The sequence below is a fragment of the Manacus vitellinus genome, unplaced genomic scaffold (genome assembly GCF_001715985.3).
Source record: "Manacus vitellinus isolate BGI_N305 unplaced genomic scaffold, ASM171598v3 scaffold_13_pilon, whole genome shotgun sequence".
Taxonomy (NCBI): domain Eukaryota; kingdom Metazoa; phylum Chordata; class Aves; order Passeriformes; family Pipridae; genus Manacus; species Manacus vitellinus.
In genome coordinates, this window is record NW_021938999.1 from 509827 (window position 1) to 537644 (window position 27818).

General features: G+C 36.5%; 2 long non-coding RNA genes across 3 annotated transcripts in view; one reads left to right on the top strand and one right to left on the bottom strand.

Annotated features, from left to right (window-relative positions):
- Positions 1–917: 917 nt before the first annotated feature.
- LOC108638834 lies at positions 918–12311 on the bottom strand. Of its 2 annotated transcripts, none has more exons than XR_001920097.1 (3): positions 12191–12311; positions 10288–10355; positions 918–1040 (listed from the first exon to the last, which is right to left on the bottom strand). It is a non-coding gene; the product is annotated as an uncharacterized LOC108638834 (long non-coding RNA). The 2 variants fall into 2 exon arrangements; XR_001920098.1 differs by lacking the exon at positions 918–1040 and adding an exon at positions 8970–9198.
- A 1777-nt stretch (positions 12312–14088) lies between these two features.
- The window catches only part of LOC108638832, a 29160-nt gene continuing 15430 nt past the window's right edge, over positions 14089–27818 (top strand). Inside the window, exon 1 of the long non-coding RNA XR_001920095.2 lies at positions 14089–14164. This is a non-coding gene — a long non-coding RNA (uncharacterized LOC108638832). The remainder of the gene's footprint in view (positions 14165–27818) is intronic.

Consider the following 27818-nt stretch of genomic DNA (forward strand, 5'->3'; position numbering starts at 1 on the left):
GCAGGTGTATTGGACATAACCAAAACATTTTCAATCTCCTCCTGCTTTCTTTAAAAACAAAGACATTGAAGTAAGAAATAATTTTCAATAAAACATTCCTGAAATCTTTTGCAGGAATTTAAACTAGTATAATTCAAAGTGGAAGACTCTATTTGTTGCTTCTGAGACTACAGTTAGAAGCTATTCATCCTAACATTCTATACCTCAAGTACTTTAAAGTTTCAGTTGAAGATATATCACTATTCCATGCAAAGTTATTCCCAGTTATGAAAAAAAGATATACACACACAAACAAAAAGTAAATAAAAATATAGTTATATATATATATATATATATATTATATATATATATATATATATATATTTTAAACTGCAGTATAAGTGGAAATGATAAAGACACTTTAAATAAAACAGTTGTCCTGGACTAATATTTCTGAGATTCTACAACTAGGAATTACTTTTTTTGGTACTTTGAGACTCTGTCATATTGACAGAAAATGGAAGTTTCCAGGAAAATCTGCAATTAGACTGACATTTTGTATAGTTAAATAAGGAATTAAAATAATCATTTGGAGTGCCATAATCCTCAAGGAGTATGCATGTATATGCACATGAAGGGTGAGAGAAAGAAGTCTCTCTCATAACTGTCATTAAAGACAAACTGAGTGTTGCAACACTGTAAAACATCAGATGAATAAATAATTTCATTTTCCATATTTAGATTTACCCTCTATGGACATATTGAACATCTGAGGATTGGTCAGTCACTGGACAGGCTCTCCAGGAAAGCGGTCACAACACTGAATCTGACAGAGTTCAAGAAGCATCTGGAAGATGCTCTGAGGTATATGGCTTAGTTTTAGGTGGTCCTGCAAGAAGCAGGACACACTGACATGCACACCTGAACACAATGAGTCCCTTCTGTGATCTCTCCAGTTGCACCCACCACAGACACATCGTCCCTCTAAGATCCCTTGTCCCACTCTTGCTGCACTCCAATCCCCAGACACATATGTGCACACAGGACAGAGATCCTTGCACCTGTGAAAATAGTTAGAAATGGAGTGTAACAAGAGGATAGGACAGACTTTTTGATGCTTTCATTGCCTTTGATTTCAGAAGGCTCTTCCTGACATCCTATAATACTTCCCATATTCCCAAAGTCTCTTATCACCTGAAACTGGTTGACAAAATGATTAGGTTGGTGACCACCCTGGGGACATGGGCTGAGGCTCCCCTGCAATATTCCTGGGGAGCAGCTGCCTCAGGGTCATCCTTTGGTTTCATGAGGTTTTTGGAGTTCCCCCGTCTGCCATGATTCCTTTGGGCTCCTTTCGGTTCATAAAGATGTGCCTTTAATCCCATAAACTAACCATGATATGCCCACCTCTAACCTCTAACATATATCCTACAGTTTTCAGCACAAAGCATTTTATAGAGATTAACCTATGACAAACATTTCTCTTTAGAAGATCAAATTTTGAAAGAAATTGAAAGTTAAGGAAGATAGTACTACGAAAGACTATAATGTATTAGCAAGATAAATTGAAAAATTGTATTTCCTCAGAAGCTACAAGCAAACTTCATGTCAGTAACCGAAAAGAGGGACATAGAGTGTACTAAAATGTAGTATTTCTATGTAAGTGGTACAAAATATTTAAGGTAGTAAAAAGGTGTGAATAATGCAAACATTATCTGGAGAAAACAAGGGACATTATAAAAACAAGCAAAGGAGATGTAGAAAAAAAATTGTAGAAAGTAAGTGATGGAAAAGGACAAAAATCAGCACACTTGGGGTTATTTCAAACAAATCCATTAAAGCAAAGATTTAAAGAACACACAAAAAAAGTTAAAATTATTACAGTGATTGATTCACACTATACTAGAATCTGATAAGGAAATAAAAAAGATCTTTGATAGGGAAGGTACTAAGGTATATAGCCATATATAGCAATCAAAGCTCACTGTTTGCTTAAGTTACAACAGGATAAAAAAAGTAAGGATAACACTGCAGAGAAGAAGGATTGCTAGCACCAAACCAACAGTTATTGAGCAGTTACTGTGAGATTTCTTCCCAGGTAGGTACGGTAACATAGAAAGAAATAATTGCAAGTAAAGTCCTGTGGGATAGATTCACTGATCTGGTGCCTGTAAGGAGTAAGTACATGATACTAAATATGAGCAAACTTCATGTGATGACAATGGAAATTGTCAATGGCTGTCATCAGACAATCGTCATGGGTCAATTGTGGGACTCTCTCAAGCGGGAGTTAAATCCCTTCTTCTTCAGTTTCTGTTCTGAAAGATCAGTGTCACTGAGCACAAGTGTGCCCCAAAGTCATGTGGAGTGGTGTGAACCACTTGCTTTGCCGAACCTGGGCTATAACAGGCCATCAGCAAAGACATCTTGGCCAAGAGATAGCAAGGCAGCAATGGGAAACTCAAGGTTGATGGCAACTTGTGGCAGGCAGTGGCATACCCAGCTGTGACCTGTTAGCTGAAACAAACCAAACCTCCTACAAATCCTGATTAACTACGTGGGCTTCCTGGTGCTTGTCTTTGTCTCTTTCTTTGTACAATCCACACGTTTCTCTCCAAGTTTTGTGTATATCACTGTGTTCATTCAGGGCCGAGATTAGTTTTTCTGCAGCTGACAATGAGGTGCTAGTATATTCAGTAACAGAGACACTTATTTTATCTAATAAATTTGCAGGAAAGGGCATGACAAATGAGAAGCTTTAGAAATCTGCCCAGTATTGTTCTGGGCAGTATTACCTTCACTGTGAAAGCAGTCTAGTAAAAAGCTAAAAAACAAATTGCCATAAAGAAAAATACTGAGCAGAAGATGGAGGGGAAAAGGGAAGACAACAAGCTTACAGGATAAAATTTATGCAGTCATTCCAGCATTTTACAGATTACTTACACAGTGATGAATATGCTTTGGACTATATCAGAATTACTTGTAACTATAATGGGGAGGAGTTATTTTGTAGGCTATAAAAAACCAGAATGCCTCCCACAATATTATTCCTATAGGACAGATAGGACCTGTGTGTTAAAACTTCAACTCATTGAAGGTCAATACAGGAAATAAATAATATGGAAGGAATTGAAGGTTTTTTTTCAGAAGACTGAATTGGTCCAGTCAGCTGTTCTATCACTACATAAATCCAGTATTTTCACAGGGTGGACACATCTTATGTATGGTAACACAAACATTTAGCCACTTTCTGGGGTAGCTTTAGAATTCCAACTTGCTTCCCTTCTCTGTCTCTGAAAGTTAAAACTGTTCACCAGTAATGGAGGAAAGAAAATTGAGTTTTGATCAAAAGGAAAATTCAGTCAAAGGTGCAAAACTGCTTAAAATCAATAGAGCACTGCACATGGACATTTCACATGTGACAATGAAATAGAAACAATGAACTTACCTGCACTTAATGCAGTACGGACTGTTGAAGAAAACTGACCTCGAAATATCTTTAAACAAAATATACAGATTTAGATATAGCTGTAAGGGTGTTTCAAGTGTTGAGCACACTCAAATAAATTTAAAAACAAAATTTGAAACTACATGAATTAAAATTACAGTAGTATTAATTCTGAAATGGCCACACTAGAAAAACTCTTAAACATTTCTGCCACTGGCACCAACACTGTAGTTCAAACTCCACTTCTTTTGGGTGATATTAATATTTCTGCAACTTCAGACTTCATGAGACTGAAATTTAGTCTATCAGTTGTGGAGATATAAATATCTCTACTTAGCTATTTGTCTTTTGATTTAGTAATTGGCAAAACATTAAATTTTTGAGATTTCAAACACTTTTATGGCATCTTAATTTTGAGAACTAAAATTTGGTAGACAGACTGTAAAGCTCCAGTTGCTGTTCTTAGTTGTATTACTTTTCTAAACTGCGCAACTGTACAAGAGGCTTTCAAAAGAGTTCTTGAACAACGCAATTGAAGCTGTTTAGCATAGTATTTGTCTATTGTATCTTTGGAGCATCATTACTATGAGCATCATTACTATGCTTAAACCTAATAGACTGTTTAATAGGAGTTTCATAACTCCTGGGGTTTTTGGGTTTTCTGACAGTCTAAAATGGTTACGCAACACTGGAAAATTTTCATAGGTTCGTCTGAGGTAAATGTTGGAACTTTTGTTCCAGCTTTTCCCGTAATAATTTGTTGCATGGCAGCAATGTTTTTGCAGTATTCTGTGCAGTGACCTGATTAGTCCAGCATAGACAGAAGATTGAGGGGAAATTGTGGTGGAAAGCAATAATTTCTATTCGTTTTTTAAGTGCACAAGAGACCTTACTAGGTATGGAGAGAACAAAGAAAAGTACTTTTTGTCATCTTGTCAACTTGATTCAAGAGCAAACATAAAATAGTTCAAGTGTTTTCCATGATATATGAATTTTACACAACTCTATGCTAGGGTTACATTTGAGATGCTATTATGGACATCATGTAGAATTGGTAGCTTCTGATATGACAAGGTCAATTTTTATTTAAGAGTTTACAACTGGTTTTATAGATTTCACCTACTAAGGAATGCAAACCTTTGTTAGATACTATGATTTTAAGGCTGTCCTGAACAATGTCTAGCAATAAATTAAAATGAGAGGAAAATAAGGGAGAAGCTTAAGACCTTATCAGTCTTGAAACACCTTTTAAATAAAGATGGTATGTAAAGAAGTTTTAAACAGTTGATTTTTTTTTCTCTGCAATTGAAAGTTATCAACACAAGGGTTAATAGTCAGGAGTTATCTTTGTGTCTGACAATAAACGGTTCTTGATTGATTTAAAAGACATTTATTCACTGGAGGAGAACTCAGACACCTTCTTTAGTGTCCTAGGCCCTATCTGGTCTTTGCAGCATATCCTTCTTGCTTGGTGCCTCATTCTTTAACATGTCAGCAAGCTGCGATACCCCTCTAAGGCACCAGCTCTCCCTGTGCAGCATGTGTTCTTTGCTGCAGAATGACACAGACTAAGTGGGAGTGTTGAAAGAGCAGAAGTTTTGATAGAGAGTGCATTTTCTCAAAAAATGAGATATTGAATCTCAAAAAATTGAATACCCGCTTTTAAAGCAGATAATCTATGGAACTTGTTTTTCTAATAAAGCAAAGGTGATATTGCATTTTCTCACATTGGGATCTCTTCCATTTTTCACAGGTTCTCAGACTGAGTATTAAGGGGCATTGGACCTCAAGTGGATAGAAGCACCCAAAACCTCTACAGTTAAACCCCAATTCTAAGCAGTTCCTCTGAGGAATCTCTAGGCAGTTCCTCACCAGTGAGCTGATGTTCTAAGACATGATTCAGAGACACCCAACTCTGCAAATGGACTAAATATGTACTTAACTTATTCAGTATTTCATTCTATGTGCCTACCTCAGAAGCCTTTTGGGCATGTTGCACAGGTGTTTATGAAGCTCTGGGCATAATTAGGTCATTTTAGAAGGATTAGGAGCTAAGCTCAACAGCATTTATAGAACAGAGATCATAGAATGGCTTGGGTGGAAGGGACTTTAAAGGTCATCTAATTCCAACCCTCCTTCCATGGGCAGAGACAACTTTCACTAGACCAGGTTGCTCAGAGCGCCATTTAACCTGGTCTTGAACACTTCCAGGGATGGGGCATCCACAGCTTCTCTAGGCAACCTGTTCCTCATTGCCTTCACAGTAAATAATTTCTTCCTTATATCTAACGTAAATGTACTCCCTTTCAGTTTGAAGTTATTCCACCTTGTCCTATCTCTTCATGCCCTTGTAAATAATCTCTCTCCATCTTTCTTGTACTCCCCTTCAGGTACAGGAAGGCCACAATTAGGAGATCCCAAAGCCTTCTCTTTTCCAGGCTGAACAATCCCAATTCTCTTAGCGTTTCCTCATAGGAGAGGTGATCTGTCCCTCTAATCATCTTGATGGCCTCCTCTGGACTCAGTCTTAAAATCTGTAGCTTGAATTTCCCATAAATCAGTAGTCATGAACCTTGACACTCTTGAGACTTCTTATTCTTGTTTATAAAGGAACTTGTAATGTTGCTACTTCATTTTTGCAATTCCATCTCACTTGAACAAGAACTTATGACTTTGGCTACCAGTTGTTGTCTAGATTCACATCTAACCTTTGACTATTTTATGCACTCTTTATGCTAGCAAGAGATTTGTAACAAACCTACACCAGAGCTTAATTCAACATATTCTAAAGCATTTTTCAGATATAGAGACTACGCTCTATTTTGTTAGTATTATGCAAATCTACTGCCTATAAATATTCTTAGCTACTAAATCTATCAGGAAGAGTAGAGGTCTATAACTGACTTTATTTTCCTCATTGAAATTTTTAAAATATCTGCTGAAATGTTCAGAAATATTTAAGGATTTTGAGATATTCAGAGGCATTTATTTCTCTATTTTAGTTATGGACACTAATCAAAGTAAGAAATGTGGAGTCAGATGATCTGAAAAAAGAAAACTTGTTTTCCTGTATTTCTAGAGAGCTATGGAGGCACAAGTGAAAAACAAACAAACAAACAAAAGGAAAACCAAACCAAAAGTAGTGATAATAAAATTTGGAAGAATTCTCAGATCTGAAAAATATCCAGAATATCCTCAAATGTTTTAAGTGCTCAATGACCTATTATCATTGTATAATACATTGAAGAAAATAATTTTACCTATAAAGTAATGTACCAGTATTTTTGAAAGGCCTTGAATATAAAAGTTCCGTTGTAAGAGTAGATATCAAACATGCAAAGTTAAAGGAGCTTCAATACACATTTGAGTATCCTCCATCAATCTAACAATTACCTTCCTCTAACATTATGAGATTTGAATAGTGCTGGTACTGCTGCAATGTTGCAATAGCTCTTATTTCACTACCAGGACTGCAATTTTCTCTGACTATGCACTGGTTCAATTAGATCTCCACTGCATATAATGACAGCCTCGACACAACTGAGAGGCATCAGGAAAACGAACTGTAGCGACCAAATCCTGTGATAGTTGAACTACAATTTACTGGCTGTAAATTGTAGTATGCAGCATTCGGAATTAGAGTTAGCTACTGAGGGAGTATTATGCTTTGTGAAATCTGAATGAAGAAGCAATCAGACATATTTTAAAATAGAAAGTCACAAAGTTAGGTTTTGCAAGGAACAAAATCCTGCAGAAAACAAAATTTTGTTTCCTTGTAAAACTAAAATGAAGCAACCCCACCATGTTTCAGCCACACTTCTGAGACAGACAACTGGTAACACACCAAGAGGGGCCGTGGTCCATGGGGGATAAGCCTTAAAGGAACTGCGGTCTCTGGAGGACCCTTGCCAGAGCAGTGGAAACAAGGTTGTGTGGGTTCTTGGCTGCCAGCCAGAAACAACCCACCAAGTAAATCTTACATTTATGAATATTGGTATGCTTTCTTCTCTTAAGCAATTTTCTGGTTAATTATGTTCTTTCTATTTATAAGAGTCAATATGAAGTACTCTCATTCTTTAAAAAAATCCATGACTGCTATATCAAAAAGGTTAAAAACAAGTCCATTAAAGACATTCATACTTTCCTCAACCCTGTTTTCTTCTTCACAGTTAACTTACGAGTTCAATTTGGAACTGCTTAAACTTCCTATTTAATTTTACTGCCGTCACTGGACAAGTAAATCCCACCCCACAAAAAGCAAAAGACAAAAAAAAAAGATGAATTGGAGAATTAAATTCGAGTCCTGTTACCAAAAAAAAAAAAGTTACAATTTTAAACAAAAAAACATGTACACTGAAATTATCCACCTGATTACCAAATAAAGGCACCATGATAATGTAGGACTAGTGGGATGATTATGACTGTAAAAGTAATAGGTTGATGGATTCATGTTCCACTGAAGAGTTTTTGGAAATGCTCGGAGCCAAAGAATAAGTCCAAGTGTTTCTTGTCTATTTTTCTGTCCAATGAGGTGCCTGGCTATAATAGTAATGAAAAGTATTTTTAAATGGGGGAAAAGAAATGCAATGTAAAATGTAACCTATGACTTCTGGTCATTTTAATTGCATACCTTTTAAATAGTAGCATATTTTTTACTTAACTAAACTAAGACTCTTCATACAATTTAAAATAGCAGGGGAATGCTATGGTATTCTGGAGGTGTTTCTGTCTTTTTCTCTTTTTGCAATGTCAATCATTCTGCTCTTGATATCATATATATGTAACAATCTGAGTCAGAGAAATTCAATTTTTGGAGAAAGAGTTGCTCCCTCAGTGTTATTCTTTTCTCTCAACCAGAACAGCCCTTCTCTTTTCCTATGAAGTTCAATATTTATTAGAAAACTGTGGGAATGAAAAAGGCCAAATGTCCTGTAAAAATGTATTTATGCAGACGAAAGAACATCAGACTAATATTTCTGAACTTAAACTGGCAGCTTGGTGCTTAATGAGACAACTGTGCTCAAAGATTTTCTCTAATTCACCATTCAGGCTTTGAAGAAAGTTTTCTGGGTTAGATCCAAAAAAAGGACCTGAAGTAGGGCTTGATGAGATTTAACAATGGAGTCTAAAGCAGCAACTGAAAACCCCCCAGCTGGGGGCTGCTGTGTAGCCTCTGCAGGTTTTGAGTACGTCACCATATTTCATGTTATCTGTCACGAAATCCCATTCCCTATTCAGCAGAGGGGTACTGTTTTCCCTAGTCTCCCTTTTGCTATTTATGTACCCTTTCTTGTTGGCTTTGCTAGATTCAACTCCAGGAAAGCCAGCTCTTGGTTTCCCTAACCGTATCCCAACAAGACTGGACAGCCACTATATGGGTCACCTGCCTCTGTGTTCAAATCAGATATACTGTTTTACCTACATTCAGTTAAAAGACTATTACTCTTCCATGCAGTCCATATGCTGTCTTTATTTCCTGCTTGTCAGTACAACTCTTTCTTGAGCTTTGGAGGAAGTGATACTCGAATATCGATCAGCTCTCCTGAACTCCTCTTCTCTCTCAGACTATATCCCATGGGATTCTCCCAAGCAGGTCTGTGAAGGGACCAAAATCTGCTCTCCAGAAAATCAGGATTGCAGACCTGCCACTTGCCCTACTCCCTCCTTTTAGGATCTTGAGCATCAGCACTGCAATCTCTGGCTTTCACATGCCAACAAGTTCTTCCTTGTTTGTAAGAATCAGGTCCAGGACAGATACTTTTCTTCATGTGCTAGGAATGAAAATAGGCAACAACAGCTTGACCTATTTGTTGCTATTCTTTTCTAGGAAACAGCAATATCCATCTGTTGCCGAATGACCTATTACTTTGAGCATCTGGATTGAATGTTCTTCTTAGTCTGGGAGTTTTCAAAGAACTCATTCAACCTAACCAGTTATGTACCTAACTTCTAAACTATTTTTTAAAAGTATATCATCATGATATAATTTCTTTCTCTTTCTTTTGAAAGAGCAAACTTTATTCCAGTCTTGGAAATGTTAGCTTCTATCCCACAGAAAGGACTAGTCTCAGGAGGGGACCAGTCAAGGAATATTTATAAACTCATACTCTAATTTATACCCATTTACATATTTAATTAGCCTCTGAAATTTCCTATTGAACATCTTTCTTCCCCTGTATCAACTCTGGACCTAATACAATGATCAGTCTTAAACAGGCAGTCAGCAAATTAAATGTCATTAACTAACACTACTGTGGAAATTAAAGCTAAGATAAAATTTATTTTAAAATGTAATGGAGTTAAAAACTAGATGCATAGGACTTTTTTCTTGAAAAGAATAAGGCAAACAAGCTTTGCCAGGTTTGGAAAGAGTGCTTGTCATTTATCTGTATCTGAACCAGTCACCAAACATGCTTAACACACAATAGAGGTACATCAATTTTTAAGGTGTGATTCATCTGACCTAGTTTGGGAATCTACATTAAGCAGTCGTGAGTTGCATTCTAGAAATGCTTGTTTCTCTCCATTGGCTATGAAGGGAATATACACTGTGGTCTCAGGCACAGACAGACATGTGTTGCAGATGCCTGCTTCAGATCAGATGAATCCCATGCCGGATGTAGGAATGACGTATTTTCAGCAAGTCAAGCAATTCCTAAAATAACTAGAGAATGTAAACTACAGCCTTGTGCTGCTATGATCTAATGAAGACTGGTTAGCTTTGATGATACTCAGAGCTTCTACTGTCCAAAGTAAAGTGGAATAAACAGATAAAGGAAACATAAAAATAGGAGTTATTTCTTAGGTCTCCATGGAAGATGGATATAAACAAGGGCAGTTGTTTTTTCAGATTGTCCTACCTGTCTGTGTAGGAAGAACAGAGGTAGTTCAAAGAAAACCACTTAAATGATCTGGTGAATTTGTTTTCCTGGAAGAGTCCAAATAAAATTGAGTGTAAAATGACCACTTTTAAGTAGCCATAATAGTTTAATAAATGTCATAAAACCAGCACTTTATCACATCCTTTAGTAATTAGAGGAAAAATCCAGGAACATGTAAAACAATTTATTTAATTTTATTATTCCTGCCAGCCCCTTCCATACCAAAAATATACTCCATGGGAATTTCCAAATTGTGTAAATGACAGAGATGGAAATAATACAAGAAATTAATTAGTCTTGGTTATATTAGGAATACTGAAGGCAAATAGGGCCTCAAAACTGCCTCACTCTCAGTTCATCCCTTTTCTATTATTTTCCTTTTTCAGGCATTTTAATATCCAAGCACTTCATTATGTAAGTATTTGTTATTCTTCCCTGTCATTCCTACAGCACTTGGCAGGCTGTAAACCTGTATGACTTCATAGACAAGGCAGCTTTGTGATGTTAGCAACAGCTCACTCCAATTTTTCCCTGTGTCTGTAATGTTTTTCCAAGCTTTCCTAGAATACATAATGAGAGGTTAAGAATACTTATATTTCAATGAAAGATTGTATTCCAATGGAAAAGTGTTTGGTTTGGGGGGGGTTGTTTGGTTTTGGTTTTGTTTGTTTGTTTTTATTTTTGTTTGTTTTGTTTGGTTTTTTGTTGTTTTGTTGTTGTTGTTCTTTTGGGGGGGGCTGGAGGGGCTGGATTTTGGTGTTCTTTTTTTTTCTGGAGAAACACTCAATGCCATTTCCAGTGACATTGCTGTTATAGAAGAACCTAAACTGGAACACTCAGTACCCCAAATGGAGTGTAAGAAATTTTTATAGTGGCCACTGAATGCTTGAAAAGTAATCTCAAATGACAGTTCAGAATCACTACTACTACAAACCACTGCAAGTCATAGCAAATTTTCAGTTAAATAATCAATGTCTTCCTTATTACACTGTCTGCACTTCTGTTATTAAACTATATTTTACAGACATGTAGAGAAAGTATACAAAATCACAGCTGGTATAATGCCACCAAGCTGACTGATTTGCGGTAAGAATAACATTTTTGGTGGAATGGGTCAACAATACCATGGGGAAAAATTGAATCAGAGACAAAGATAAAAATGGTTTTAGAGGCTGCATTTTAAAGCCAGCATCACAACTTCTTTCCATTGCATGGTTATATCAAGCCTTTTTTTTTTTTCACTCTTTGTATTGAACACCATACCAAGCTGTTGACCTAAAACCTTAACAAATGAATTATAAACACTGCATGAGTACATGAAAAAAAGAAATTCTGTACCTTCAGTCATCTAACCACTTGGGAAAATATGTTGCAATTTTTTAAAGACTAGTATTACTGCTTAATTGCATTTAATTTATATTTCCTTGGGATCTTTTTTCTTATAAATAGTTAAAGTTGTTAATCATGTTGTGTCAGAGTTTTCTTTATTATAAATGAAATTATAGCAGATCAAGTGTTCAGAATACTTTGAACCTTGGACTTAGATCATAATCACTAGTCTGTTTCATAGTAAAATTTAAATTTACTCTAACTATTTGCTGCAATATTTCTAAAGAAGACTATCAAATTTTCAGTGGCAGTTGGTGGCTTGTTTGGGTTTTTTTTCCCAATATTAATTTTGTCTAAGGTGTGCAAATTCCTAAAATTCTTTCAAGGAACAACCCAGGACAGAGGTTAAACATTACCTTCTCATTTCTTCATATTTCACCAGTTAAGTACAATAGTTCCACATGCATATATTCTACAGCTATCACGTAAATATCATAAAAAGATCTTGGGAACACAGAGAGTTAAATATGCACATTCATAGTAAAGGACCTACAGCAGCACTGAGAGGAAAAAGAATGGCTTGTTAATATCCTTTATTTATACTGGGCATGGATGGAAGGATTTCTGGGACTCATTCTCTTCACTTACACTCATGCCTTGTGGACTGTGAGGTAATGTCCTCTGTGAAGTAAATGAAAAGTACTTCATTTACTGGACTGTGGAAAAAAAATATCTGCTTTGAAAAAGTGTCTGGTAGTCTGTTGTCTCAGCACTACTGCTTCCCATCTTCTTAGATTCTGTGAGCACATTCATTCACAAACAAGAAAACTTTTTGCTTTCCACTTGCTCCTCCCTGCTGCCCATCTATATTCTGTTTCTTTCCCTCGACAAAGCATTCATCCTTCCTTCTCCTGCCAATGCACTGAAGATGGCAGAAGGCATATATTATAGAGTATATATTATATATTGTTTCATGTATGTTTCACATATACGTGCCTTTTAATCATAACGGTATACATTCAATCTTAATCATATGTATATGTGCACAAGGAAATACACACACACAGTGACATAATCATTTTATAATTTGCACATTTTTTATCAGTTGAATGTGAAAAGCTGGTGCCCTGTTGTTTTGGGATTTTTTAAATCTCTTTTTTATTGCTGTTATCCGATGAAGACTATAATAGTATGTGAATATTGCTTAGAAAAAAATTGGAAACTATATTTGTGAATAAAAGATAATAAATTCTGTCATAAAATACCTGTGTAAAGAGAAAAGTAGAATCTTTCTTGCAAAAGACTAGTAAACACAAGCACAGTACTCTAGAACTTGAGCTATTTAATAACTGTGTACACCTAGCGGTGAGATAACACATTCCTTAAAAAAATAGCAAGTAGATTCAACAGGCACATTTAGCTGAGGATAAAAGGCCCTATGGGCTGTTGTGCAGTCTCTTACTTCTTTCATGTGATTGCCAAGTCACACTGTAGTTACGGCTAGTAATTTCATTCCTAATCACTCTCACCATTTGTTAATTTTTTGCCATATTGTAAACATACTAACACATAGATTGTGTCTTCATAGATATTAAAAATAAACGGAAGTAATTTCATTTATCAATTCTTGATCCAAAAAGTCTAATCATAAGTGTTTGCTATGTTTCTTTTCCTGAGGGTTGCCTGCAATACAAGTGTTAATTTATCAAGGGTTGATCTCAGCTGAAAAGAAAGGAAAGGGAAAAAAGAGGCCTTTTTTCAGAGAAAATCTGCATGACAATGCAAAAAATAAATATATTTTCCTATGTAATTCAAAGAATGAACATCCATTACCAGCAATATTTTGGTTCCAAATAACATCCAAATCAGAGAAGAAAAATAGATTTATTCTATAGGCAGACTATATCAAAGTTGAAAATAATGCACATGTAAATGTACCAACAAAATGCATAAAAGTCAAAATCTGCAAATATGGAAATTGGAGATCTGTATTATAATAAATGCTACAAAACAGAAGAAAAACTTATACCACAGAAGAAAACACTTCATTATTAAATGTTGTCGGTGTACCCACCAGTAAAGGGACTAGAAAGACATGGAAAAATCTGATTTCTAGATACAAGCAAGCATTTGTCTTATCAGCTGCCAAACATCAAAACACAGATCCACTCCCCTATTGAACATATGAATTGTTCTCATTTTATGACATCACTTGGGAAAGACTGAAACAATAGGTCTGTAATAGTTTTCACCCTAGGCCTTCCTGGAGACTAGCTTGTAACCAGGAAGGAACTAGGAAGGTGACCCAGGAAGTATTCTATGCTATTCCTTTACGTAACCTGAGGTATAAATAAGCCAACCAGAGAGACCTTAGCTCTCTTCTCTTCTGGCGAGGTTTGAGAACAGTAGATCCGTACGCGGTCTTGCTTATCTGAAGTTGAGGCCTGTATGGACTGTTGTCGTCTGCCACGTGTGAGGGGAGAGAGCTGGGCAGCATAAAGCTGTCCTGCTTCTCTCAAGGGAAATGGTGAGATTTTACCAGTTCTTTATTTTGCTGGTGTCGTGGTTTGAGAGCCCCAAAATCCAATTCTCGAGTCAAGCTCCCCTCCCACATCTCAGCCCAGTGTGAGATGGGTTTTCCAGACAGCACACGAGACTCAAAATGGGGGGAAAGGGAATATATTACAATGACTGTACTCTGTACAAATGAATATTATAATACATTACACACACAATCTCAACTATCTCTACCATGATAAAGCAGTATTTACAATGGATCAAATCTCTTCTCTCTCCAAATAAAAGTCCAGGAGGGAAGAAGGAAGAGATCCTTTTTTACTTTCAGAGCAGCAGGCTCTCTTCTTTCATGCAGCAGATGTAGCTGGATCTCTGCCAGTACACACGAGGGAGGTATCCAAGCCCCTCTCAGCCCTTCAACTCCAAGAGAGGGTCTTCTCTTCTGTGGGCTGTGTTACAGGGACAAAACTCGCTTCACCACGTCATATCATGGGGTGTAAGACATCCCATGAAGGTCCCTTCCTCAGAGGATTCACCCCTGAGTCAGAACGTCTTGGGCAGCTTTCAGTTGAAGGCCTTTGCCTCAAGAGTTCTACCAGAGCTTCTGTTCTCTGATCTCAGGCTGCTAGCTTAGCTTGGCAGCACCGATGAGGGGGGCCAAGGTCACCCCCTCCACATTCCGTCTGGCTGTCCCCATCCAGCTTTCCAGGACACCTTGAGCTTCTTAGCTCCTCTCTGCAGTGCTGAGGCACTCCACCCCTCCTTTCAAGGAGGGGTCTCCAAAGAGTTTGGGGGGGGGTTTGTTTTCAGTTCTTACCCAAACTCTGTCTCTGTAGAGCTTCGTTCTGCTCTCTCTCTCTCCATTAGAGATCTCTGTGTCTTCCTTGGCTGCATGATGTCTCTGCTACTTCTCTCTTATCTCTTGGCTCTCTGCCACTGTCCTCTGTACGCTGCTGCTTTTGCCGCTGCTCCTGCTGTTGTTTACAGTGGGGAAAAAACTCCCATCTTCTCAGTCACAGACCTCAGTCCAGTTTAACACTGTTTCCTAGTTTCTATGACCCCAGTCGGGGGCTGGGGGGCCGTGGCCCCCCAGAGGGGCTCTTGCCCCTTCAGCTCATGGCTTTCACAACATGACCACTCTCCAACAACAGCTCTCTACCAGATCCACAACTACCCCTCTTTTCCGGTCTGAGTGATATGCTTATATTTTGCAGAAGCACTCATTGGCTCAACCCCAAGGGTCACCAGCCCCTGGAGGTTTACCATTTTATAACTTCAGGGGGAAAACTTTTTTTCCCCCACCACAGTTGGTTACCAGGTTTTTAGATTGTGTACACCTGTTTTGTTTCTGTCCCTTTTCATCCTATTTTGTCCTTTTTCCCTTCTCCCTTCCCCTCCTCCCTTTTAGGAAGCTATTTAGGGTTTCTGGGGTTATAGGTATATAGTATTCTCACTGTATATATCTGTTTTATATGTAAAATACATTTTTGCTATAGCTTTGGCTGTTTGATTTTTTTTTTTCTCCCCTCTCTGGGAAGCAAGGCTCTGTTGTCAAGTTTTGGAGACTTGGTAGGAAGCCAGCTCCAAATTTGCACAAGGTCTCACGGAGTTTAGGTCTGTGAGCAGACAGAGCCTGGTAGATGTACAGCTGCGTATCCACAAATCTAATGTTTACCAACCAGGGAAGTTTTGTCTAGATGTCCTCTAAGTTAACAAAAAAGTATGGCTTCTTCCAGGAGAAAGTTCAGGGCAAGTGTCTAGCCTAAGTTTTCTGAGTCATCTGGGAAATTTCATCTTTTGCTGTTTTCTATAGGTGGATCCTAGGGAAAGCTAATGAGGAAGGATATATGTTTTATGCTTGCTTACTTGCAGTTTAATGTCTACTATGTTCTTTCAGAAAGATAGAGGGCATCTGAGATTAACCTGTATAACAGGTTAATCGTGCCTTTTTTGGGAGGGACTGAGTTTGCTCCACTGAAAGAATATCAGGTAGGGAGGAGGGATCTGGCTTATGGACTGATCTTGATAGTCAAGGAAAAAGGTGATTTAGTGATCTTAGAGGACTTAATAGAGTTGATTGACTCAGGAAGTTACTAAAGGTGCCAATTAGAAAGTCAAGCTGGAAGAAAACTCCTGACTTCACAGCTGTGTCAGGCAGGAGATAGGAGCTTAGAAGTTTTCTCACTGAGAGTGATTGCTTTGCTCTTTCGTCACAACTTTAGAGACTGCTGCAGTGGTCTCCTGAATTATGGAGCATGTCTAACAGTTCTTTAAGTCCTGTCCAGCTTGAGACCCCTTACCACTCCCCAAGCATCTAATTCTTCACTGGACCCTAAAGTTATGGAGCATCAAGTCATAAGCTTGACATTTTGTAAATTTTAGCTTGTTTTCATGCAAATGATTTACCTACATGGATATCTACTGTAATATGGTTCTATATAGTTTCACTCTTGGTTGGCATTATCCTGATGTACAAGTACTTGTGTTTTGAATTTTGTCTTGTGTCCTAGAGGAAACAGCAGAGCATGCATCCAAGTTTATTGTGTCTTTTTTTTTCAAGTCACTCACATAAAATGCAAAGTTGTTACTTTGTTGTTACACTTGCATTCTGATCCCCAAACTATAATTCTCACTTGGTGTTTTAGTCTTTAAGTACCTAGGGGAAGAAAGTCCTATAATCATTGAACACCTACAGACTAAAGCAAATAATATGTCCTAACATATTTAGTGAATATAGTGAAATTTGGTAACTAATTTTGTCTTCTACATCCTTACAAGCAAATGAGACTTTTGAATGCTCAGGCATACATTAAATGATAGTATTCTTTGCTGTGTTCCTTGTGTTCTTATTAAAGAAAATGAAAACACTACTCTTCTAATATTTTTAAATGGATATAATTTTAATATTTCTGATAACATATATAAAAAAAAAAACAAAAAGGAGATTCAAACAAATAAATAAATACATGCTATTTATTAAAGTTTTCTTGGCCTTTATAGTGAGTTTGTTCTTTTCCCATTCCATAAGGCCCAAATTTGAAAATAGTATATAAGATTTTAAATGCTTACATAATCATGGATGCCTGCTAAATCTGACAATATAATTAGCTTGTGTCCTGTTATGGTAGTTTAGTCTAGGCCTTCCTGGGTGACCAGTCTGTAACCAAGGAAGTGCCCAGATTTACCTGGTATTCCCTACGATTTTTACATGAGCCGGGATATAAGAAGAAAAGAGGAAAGGCCTTCGCCCTTCTTTCCTTCCAGCGGCTTTGGAGGTGCAGGTTCCCTGCTGTTGAGTCTGTTGTGTTGGTGAGTGAGGCCTGGTAAGGCCTTGCCGACCTTGGGAGACAGACGTTGCTGGCGGTCATTCCAGCGCAACTTTCTGTTGTCCCAAGGAGAGTAGTAAGATATTCTTTTGCTAATTCTTTTAGTTGCTAAATCTTGAACTATTGATCGTGTATATTTTATTTTGGTTTTGTTCCTTTTTTTTCCTTCCCCCTCCCCCTTCCCTTTCCCTTTTCCTTTTGAAATTGTATATATGTATTTCAATTGTATATAACTGTAATATAAGTGTAAATATATTTATATATATTGCTTTAGCTGTCTCTCTCTTGTTTCGGTTCTCTTGGTTTTTTTTTTCTTTTCCCTTGGTTCAGGAGGCGGGGGGAGTTTTTGTGGCGAGGTTTGGAGACTTGGCAGGGAGCCAGCTTCAAACCATATCACCTGTGGTAGTTTGGACCTGGCTCCCTGCCAGTTCCTCAGGACCACAATGAAAAGGGCTTCCCCCCTCCCTTTCATAAAGGAAAGGGAGAAAGAAAACAAAAGAAATGAAATAACAGAACTAAAGCAATATTTATATATATGTATTTACACTTATATACAATTAAATAAGAAAGAAACTCCCAACACCCCCCAAAAAAAAAAACCAGATATACCTAACTAATAAAGAACTAACAAACCAAAATTTTAATACTTTCCTTAAGAAAATGAAAGCCACTCCACCAAATCTCTCCTCTCTAATCAGAAAAACAACAGGCCTCACAGGCCTCACTCCCACAGGAGCGAGACCGGCCACAGGGAGCCTGCTGTCACCAACTTTGCCAGAAGAGACCTGGCCAACCAACTTCCTCCAACTTCTATTTATATTCCTACTTAAGTAAAGAATAGCATGAAATACTGGAATATAGATACTTTCCTAGTTTCGACCAGGTTGCCAGGAAGAGGCCTAGACCAAACCATTACGTGTCCTTAGAATTAACTCTCATCAATTTATGGCACACTTTTTTATGGGGACCAATGCAAGTATAGGAAGATGGTATTAGGTTAGTGTCCCAGAAAATTTCCAGTTAAAAGGTTTTAATTTTGTTTAAGTCTGTTTCTAGACTATTACATTAAAGACAAGAAGGCAAAAGTATGTTCTGCATAGCCTACATCATCTACATACTAAAAATTGGGGAATGTAAAATCCAAGATTAAGGGAATACATTTACAGAAGGGAATTGATTGTTTTACATTATGAGTTTCTGAGCAGAATCTCTAAGAGAAATTATAAAATAATATAACCATTTTATAAAACACCAGACACTCAGTAGAGAGCCAAAATAGTCTTATACATATATATTTGAGAAATGAAACACTGCTGCACGGATGAAGATAGTGTTTGCTTTTAAGTATTGAATTAAAATTAAGTTGAATTTTTGTTTGCTGTGTTTCATTTGGTTTTGATATTGCCCTTACATTTTAAAGTACTACAATAAGGAATAGAAGCATATGTTTCCAACCTCTTCTCCTTCAAGTGTTTTTCTTTGTTTACTTGGTTGGTTTTTTTATTTGTTTTTTTTTTTCAGGCACTTTCCACAAAAACTGCTCTGAAATGTGCTTCACAATGAGTGTTTTTCCAGTCTGGTGTTAAAAGTTGTAGTTTTGTGTGAAAACTTATCCTACAGATTGTTATGGACAAATGTAAGCAAAAAGTGTTTTGGAACTTCTTACAATGCTCCAAAAAAGAGTTTAAAATATGGTTTTAAATATAGATTCAAATAACTGCAGGTCCTCACCTCAATTCTTTATATTCACCCATCTCTTAGAGTAACCATGCAATTCGAACTAACACTGCACTATCTCCTCTCACAAATCAGTGGTAAATGCAGTTCAAGTTAGGACTGCATGAGGGAAAAACATGAATAGCATGTCTCTTTACCTTGATTCCTATCCATAGCAACATTTGTTGCTTGCTTATATACAGGGTGTTGTATCCAAAGGTCAAATGTAATTTTGAAACTTAAAAATGGCCTTGAATCTTCATGACATTTGTAGCATCCAACTCATCTTTCCCTGGAAAGTTGAACAAGAAAGGCTGTGACATTAGAGTTGGAGTTGCAGCACTGACATTAACCAGAGCTAGTCAACCAAACATATTGTAGAACAACTTTTCAGAAAAGTTCCCTTTGCTATGATTGTATCCTTTTGTCTTGTCCTATATATATATATGAACCTCTTATCAAGAATTAGTCCCTCTTTTCCTGCTTTCAGGTATTTAAACGTCACTCTCAAATCTTCCAAATGAGAAAGCACTCACTCCCCTGATACTGTTCCCCTTTTTAGTTCTTTCTTCTTTCTTCATCACCTTGACAGCTCAGGAACCTTTGAATGACTGGATGTGTGCTTGAGGCAATGATAGAACTTCCACAACTAAAGCACCCTGCTTTTCCTCATCTGATTTTGAAAAAAAAAAAAAAGAAGAAAATTTTTTCATTACTAAAAGAGCTAAGCTAAAAAATGTTCCCCAAAATGGAAATACCTTGTTCATGTTTTTGTTTAAATTGTGTTAAATCCACTCCTGAATTAAAAAATGCCCTCATTTTTGAGACACCAGTATGAGGCAATTTTGACTGAGACTACTTTAGAAAGCTAGAAATGAATTAGGTGGACCTAACTTCACTCATCTGATTTTGTGTCTTTAGCTGGCCTGCCTAAATTAGGAGTCTGTTCACCTTAGGCTTCCCTCTATTATTAGTGCAAAAAGATATTAATTTCCAAAAAGTGAGTCAGCTTGTGTAAGATATGAATCATTCTGTCAAGATGTCTGCAACTCTCCATAGGAGACACTTTCAGTAATTAGGCTTCTAAATTAATTGTCTCCGTTAAGTACCAAAAGACAAGGTGGGATGAACTCAGGTCATTGCTTTAAGGACTCTGGCAAAAAAGAGGGAAGATAACATCCCACTCTCTGCACATCTAGGCCTTGACATTGAATTGTCACACCTGCCACCTTTGTACTGCTACCACATCCAACAATTGAAGCAATAAACAAGGAATTCACAAAACATTTGCAATGCAAAAATGTATGGAGATACTATGGATAAACACGGATGACACAGACAGTTGAAAATCTGAGTGTATGTGTCTGGAGTAGTCCCGCTTGAAAAGTAAAATTGCCCACTGTACTTAAAAAAACTTCTTAGTTATAAGAGTCATACTTAAAAGTTCTTTTAATAAATCATTGGTCAATATAATGGAGCTCAATTTCAAGAGACAGTGACAATATCCTGAGTCCTTCGGGACTGAACTAAATAGAACAAAAACAACCGGCATATAATCATGTCTCAGTCAAGTTCTCCTGAGGAATTGGACTTGTCTCAGAGAGCAACTTCTCTGTTGAGCTTCTACTTCACATTCTGCAGAGAATGTGGAATTCATCTGGCTACTGATGCAATTAATTACCAGTACAATTAAAGAGAAAAATCTCAAACTCCTAGGCAGTGGCTTCAAGATATCCATTCCTTGCAACAACCTTCATCCTACTTTCACTAGGTATTGCATTGCACTATTTTAGGCATTGGATTTATTCCACTGCATCTGTCTAAAACTGAAAAGACTAAAATCACTGAGTTCAGTGCATCAGTGATGGCTTTTAGCACAAAAAAAAATTAAGCCCAGTGAAGGTTTAGCATCATATTTGAAATGAATGGTAGCATGCAAGTCCCTGAAATTTTCCTCCATCAGACAAACATGGGAGATATATCTTATAAAGATTAATGAATTGTTAATGAATTTTCAAGTTCAATGACACAGGTCCCCTACATAAAAAAGGACAGCTAATATAATTGCGTGCGTTCTCATCCTAGAAATTAAGCACAGCTTTCAGGATTTGCTTTCATATGGCTGTAATTGGAAGCTTTCCATGAAGATAGTTGCAATATCTTGAAATTTTGATTCAGTATTATAAAGAAAATATTCTTATTCACAATTCAAATGCAGAGTGCTAAAAATTAATAAAAAATAAAAGACACAGTTAAGATTTTGTTACTTTTTAGGTATGACATCAAGCTTGGACTGGATGTTTGTTTCTTTCCAATAAAATTCAATATTTTCTCTATGAGTCTTAATGCTTAATTGTTTTTTTAATCTAGTTACTAATGTTTGGAAAAGTCCTGAGAAGCAAATGAGAATTGAAACACCCATAAGCATAAAATGCACAAAATCATATATTGTCCTATAAGACACATCCTCCTATGTAAGTTCTGGCACTGGAAGTATAAGACAAGATATTCATTTGGTTTCTGTAGAGGTCTCATACTTACTGAGCATCAGAATTCAGAAAATCTGCTATAGAATGAAATACAGCCAAAAGAGGGGGAAATCTAAGTTATTAATAAACCTTTGGTTGTTGATTTGTCTCAGTGTCTATTAAGTCTGAGGTATATTACAGGGGAGTCCTTTTGTTCTTGAGGTTTATATAGAGTTATGAAGAGTAGATATTTTCCCTTGAGTTGTACGCAGTGTAAATAATTTTCTAACTATTTCCTGGAGAAAAACAACCTCAAAACCTCCCAGCTTTTTACCATTATTCATTTTCTTAAACTCTTCTTTCACTTCCAATTTCTCTAAATTTGCCATTCAAGCTACACGAACTTCATGCTGTGTTCTCTGTCTTTACTTAGGACATTTTTCAGGATCAGAATGGCTATGTTTTCAGGATATGTACTTAGCTGAATTCTGTTTTGGACACATAAGCATTTTTGTCTAAATAGTAAAGAAACTATGTTTTTCTGGCTTCTCATCAACCCTATAATATCAACCCTGTTGATATACATATTCAAATAAGTGCAAGAGAATTTTTCATTAGATGACTGGTACTATCTTACTGAGAGCAGCTTGTTACAGCGCTTGCTTTCTACATGCTACAGAAATAAGCTTGGAGTGCTTGAGAAAGAAGGAAAATAAAATCCCAAGGAAACACTGAATTTTATTAGAGAGTATATAGGCAGAAGTTGTGCTTGGATTACATTTCAAGTGTCAATATCCTCCAGTTTTCACAACTTCTTACAACCTTAAGATCATGTTAGAGTAAGCGTTGCTTATGGATTCACCAATACAAATCTTGAAACATCTAGAAATTTCACTCTATGCCAAGCATATAAATGATATAAAGTCAATATTATATTAACCTAACATTTTAGATGTCATTTGCAATTGAAAAAAGGAAGTTAGTCCTCTTAAGTGATAACTTTAAAACTGTCATTTTATGTTTTAAATATCAATCTGATTTTGGTATTACTGTCTCATTAGAACTACCTTAGAATACCATCATACTTAATATGCTTTTTTAAAAGCATATTAAAACTGTTATTTTTTTGGAAGATGTGTGCTGCTTTGAGTACATATATCCAGATCTGTGCTTTAGGCATTCATATTGCAGTCACAGATCTGGGTGGGCAAATACATGCAGTCACTGATGCTCCAAAATATGAATGACTGGATTTATCATTGGCAGTTTAGTAATTTCTGCAAGTTGTCAGTCACCAGGTAGACAGAGTATTTCCATGCCAGCTTCCTCTGCAATCTGCAAGAGCTCAGAATATAACAAAAGGATAATTTATTTAAAGTTGATTATGAATATCTGTTTGTGCTTGCTACTTGATTTAATCATTGCCCTGAATCACATGATTGCCTTCAGAAAGATGCCATGGAAATGAGTCAATTAATATAAATAATCATGCACTTGTGGGTGTTCTAGAATATTAAATGAGCAAGCTGGTATGAAACACCAACTGGTAGCTTTCTTAAAGCTTTTCTAATGCCATTTTGAATTCTTCTTAATGTTTATTTTTCAAGTTGATTATGTCATTGCCCATTACAGTGAGTAATGATGGGTATGGGAAAAAATATTTGAGTGCAGCACTGAGTAATTTGTCACAGTATTGCACATTTTGGGGTTCTATCGCTTTGAAAGTTCTTATGTCTAATTTGAACAAAAATATAACTCAAGTCTAGGATAAAATTTTTGAGAGAATCTAGCTCCCTTTAGCTGGCTGATTTTCAAAATCTTTAACTCCTGTAACAGTAGAGATGTTGTCACTTTTATTCTGTTTAGGGCCTGTGAAACATGTGTGGCTTTTTCTTGTTTTGCATAAAAGCTGAGTTTCGGGGGGTTAATTATTCAATGTCTCCATGAGACAGGAAAAAGGACGGTATAACAGCTCTCTATGGAAGTCTAATTCTATATTGATTTAGACATCAACACTAATAGCTATATAGAAACTCTATTCTAGATTCTCTCAGTCAGGCAAATTTTTATAATACAAAAAGTCTGGGTCAGTGTGGCTGCTTCTCTTGTATACAAAGTTAGTAACCCTGACTCTGTGTCATTAGGGAGCTCCTCTGAGTTCTCGGAAAGACACAGATTTATGTGGGATAGTGGGGAAAAAATGGGTTTTTGTCAATAAGGTTCTGGAATAATACTTTGACCAAAACTCAGAGCACAGGAATCAAGAAGGAATACATTCAACTTATTTTCCATCCCTCTCCTGTAGTTAACAGGTCCTGCTTTTTGTAAGTAACTTAAGACTCATGTTATCATGGGATTTTAACCTGTGCACTCTCTCTGTCTTGGAATGCTGGTACCTTGAAGGGATCAGGTTTTGTCAGAGAAAATGACCCACCATACTATAGTTAATAGACTCACAGAAGGTGAGATCCTGAGCCACACACTAACACAGTTATAAGAGGTTTAAACATCAAAACAGAGATTGGATGCATTTAAATATAATTCTTTTATTCACTCTGATTTTTTACGAGGGGAAGATATTTCAGTATTTATGTAGTGTAGATTAAGTGGGATTGTTGGGTCACTCAGCTTTCTGGATTGTTGGAATTTCTTGATTTAAAAAATCTAAAACCAATCGGAATAGCAAACTATCTTGAAAATTCATAGTAAATCTCGGAAAATTATTTCCTATATCCTGAGGAGAATTTCACTCAGTTTCTTGGAAATTAAATTGTAAAGGTTAAGCCTTTTTCAACTTGCAAAGTTCTTTATGTAGGATTACTCCATTACAATTTCAAGATTTTCTGTAAGCCAACCATTAATTTGCACAGCAAAGAACAATTTACATATTTTGCAGATTATGTTTTTTTACCCCACAAAACAAATTAATATCCAAGGTTGTTTTATGTACTGAAAAGAATACTGTCACTATTCATACTAGTTTTCTGTGCATCAGAACATTTCTACTTATTAAAGTATCGTATTATTGAATCACTATGGTAAAGTCCAGGAAAAGAAAGTTTCATTTAACAAGGAAAACTGTGTTCAAACATCCATCACAAAACATTTTGCTCTAATACTGAGGTTCACATAAAGTCATATCTTTTTTTCTCTCACATGATTTATTCTTCTTTATAAAAGGCAGAAGACCATGGATGAAAACTAATATTCCATCCTGCACTTGTTTCAGAACTACCATTCTGAATATAGCTTATCTCTGAAGCAAGCAGAAATGTCTAGGAAATAAAATCTTGTAAAAAGGCTAATATTAAAATAAATGATCCATGAAATAATTCTTCCAGCAAACAAGAAAAACTCTGAACTTAAGACAAATAGGGTCTTCTTGTCTCTCTTTCTTCCTGTTAATCTAGATTTCTGATTTTTTTTTTTGGTTTTGTAATAAACACAGATTATTTTTCAGCTAGATAGAATCATAGAATCACTTAGATTGGAAAAGACTTTAAGGCCATCTAGTCCAACTATTAACCTAACACTGCCAAGCCCACCACTAAATCATGTCCCTAAGTGCCACATCTACATGTCTTTTAAATACCTTTAGGGATGTTGACTCAACCACTTCTCTGGGTAGCCACTTCTAATGCTTGACAACATTTTCAGTGAAGAAATGTTTTCTAATACCCAATCTAAACTTCCACTAGTGCAACTCGACGCCATTACTTTCTGTACTACCCCTTCTTACCTGGGAGAAGAGTTGGACCACCACCTCGCTACAACTTCCTTTCAGGTAGTTGTAGACAGCAATAAGAGCAAATGAATGCAGATATATGGAAAGAAAAGCAAAAGGGAAGGCAAGATATGTCCTAAGAAACAAGGCATATTATCAAGTTGGTAGGATTTCCAAAATTTGAGCAGCTGGGTGGCAAATATGAGGTGATATGGAGATATTTAGAAGGAGACAGCTGAATATAGGAGGAATGAGGCACTTCTGGAGAGAATTTCTCAAGGGAAACAGGAAATCAGTAGAACTGCTTGTGAAGTTAACACATTCACGAGAATGAGGAAACCAGCAGATTTAGTTTCTCTGTGCCATTCACAAAGGTGAAACTTTTTCAAAAGTATAAATGGGTTTTTGCTGTAGTGGAATTTCATCAGGTTCTGGGTATGTTATTGCTCTGAGTTGTCTTTGAAACACTCTTCATATTTTTATACAATTTTATACATTTTCCTACAACATAGTATAGCATCTAAATTTATACTTGATCATTCTCTTCACATAGTTACATAGTATTTTAACTCTAGGGACTTAAGTGGATTTATTTTTATTTTCATTCTAATTTCGTTGAGGAAACAACCTGGAAACTGAAACTAGAAATAATTTTGAAATTGGGGGTTTACTAAGGAGAGTTGCACAGTAAAAAGAAAACATAACTCACACTGCATATACCCATGATGTGCACATGCTAGTAGAAGTATTCTACATTCCTAAAAAGAACCAATATATATAAACATGAGTAAAATGAAAGAAAATGGTGGATGATGCACAATGATTGTTTAAGATTAAAATTTCCAGGCTGTGAACAAGAAGAAAGACCAAAGACCTTGACATGAAAATAAATAAATAATAACGAATTCATACCTAATATCACCCATCTGCTATGAAATTTTATCTCAGAAGTACCATAATAATTGTAATACAAATAATATTAATTGCCATCCTAAGCACCAGAAATAGTAGAAAATGTGGTGAAATGGATGTTTTATGATATAGAGTTGTTATGTTTTATAAATTGTGAATATTCACTCTTTAACTTCTGATATTGTCTTGCTATTTTAGCAACTTTATACATTGAATTTTATAGTTGTTCTTTATTTACTTACCTCTCATTTTTATTTTGGGCCCATATTTATCAGTGATTACACTGTATGTATTTAACAGGCAAAGAACAGGAATCTATGTCCAAAACATGAATTTCCAGACCAAGATTTTCTCTTCATCTGTTTTTATGTTATACTTCTGGTCTTCTAAGTTTTGACCAGGTTCGGAAACAAATTTGTTGAAATAATTCATTTGTCAAATTAGAAACCCCTTGGAAGTTCTTACACTTTTTCAGGAAAATGGAGACTTTCAGATCCATTTGTCTGGTCCAGGGAGACTAGCAGCACTTTTTCAGCTTTTGGTTCCAGAGTTCTTGGTGTTCTGATGCTCTCTCACCAGCCCAGCATGTCTATGACTTACAACCTGAACTCATCCTGCCTTGATCAGGACCAGTGCCCTGATCAACAGGCATAGGTTGTGTTTCCAGGGTTTCAGATGTGTGGACCTATCAGTGTTGATACCATGCACTAAACTGACTGCAGAGCCAGAAACAAAATGTTTGTGTTAGCAGAGAAGGCAGTTCTGATTTAAGGTGGCCCAGATGTTTTCCAAACAGAGGTGGACTGCCTGCATGGTACTAAAGTGTGCCAAATCAAAATGTAGGTTGCTTTACATCCTACTCCACTGAGTAGGTGTACAATATACCTCTATACTGATTTTCTGGGCACTTGAAAGTGTAGAAAGTCACTTGCAAGAATGACATGACTTTGCCAAATGCACAAACATCATTACAATGTTGTTCCCAAGCCAATGATGGACTGGAGAAAGCTCTCTGAGACTTTGGTTGAAATTCAATTAATCCAATGAAGGACACTCAGAAGAGTTCTGAAAAAATTTATTTATAGGTGGCGTAATGCTAAGTTACATTGCCAAAGTAGAACTTCATAGCTGGTGGTACAATTGGCTAATGCCAATCCTATGGTTTTAATATTACAAAGGGTCTTCTTTCTGATTCTGTTACCTCACTGGGCCTTCCAATGCAGTGTTAGTACCTAGACCAAGGTTTTCAATAATAGATTGAGGAACCATGAAGCTATGTTTGCAATGAAGGCTTAATTTTTTCTCCCCTATATGTATATTTTGTGAAGCAAATTCTAACCTGTTGGTGATAAGAGATGTAGGAAGGAAAAAAATCCAGTCTCCTTAGATGACTATGAGGGATCATAAAATCACAGAATCAGTCAGGTTGGAAAAGACTTCTGAGATCATCAAGTCCAACCCTTGATCCAACACTGCTGTGGTTACTAGATCATGGTAATAGCTGTCACATCTAGTCTC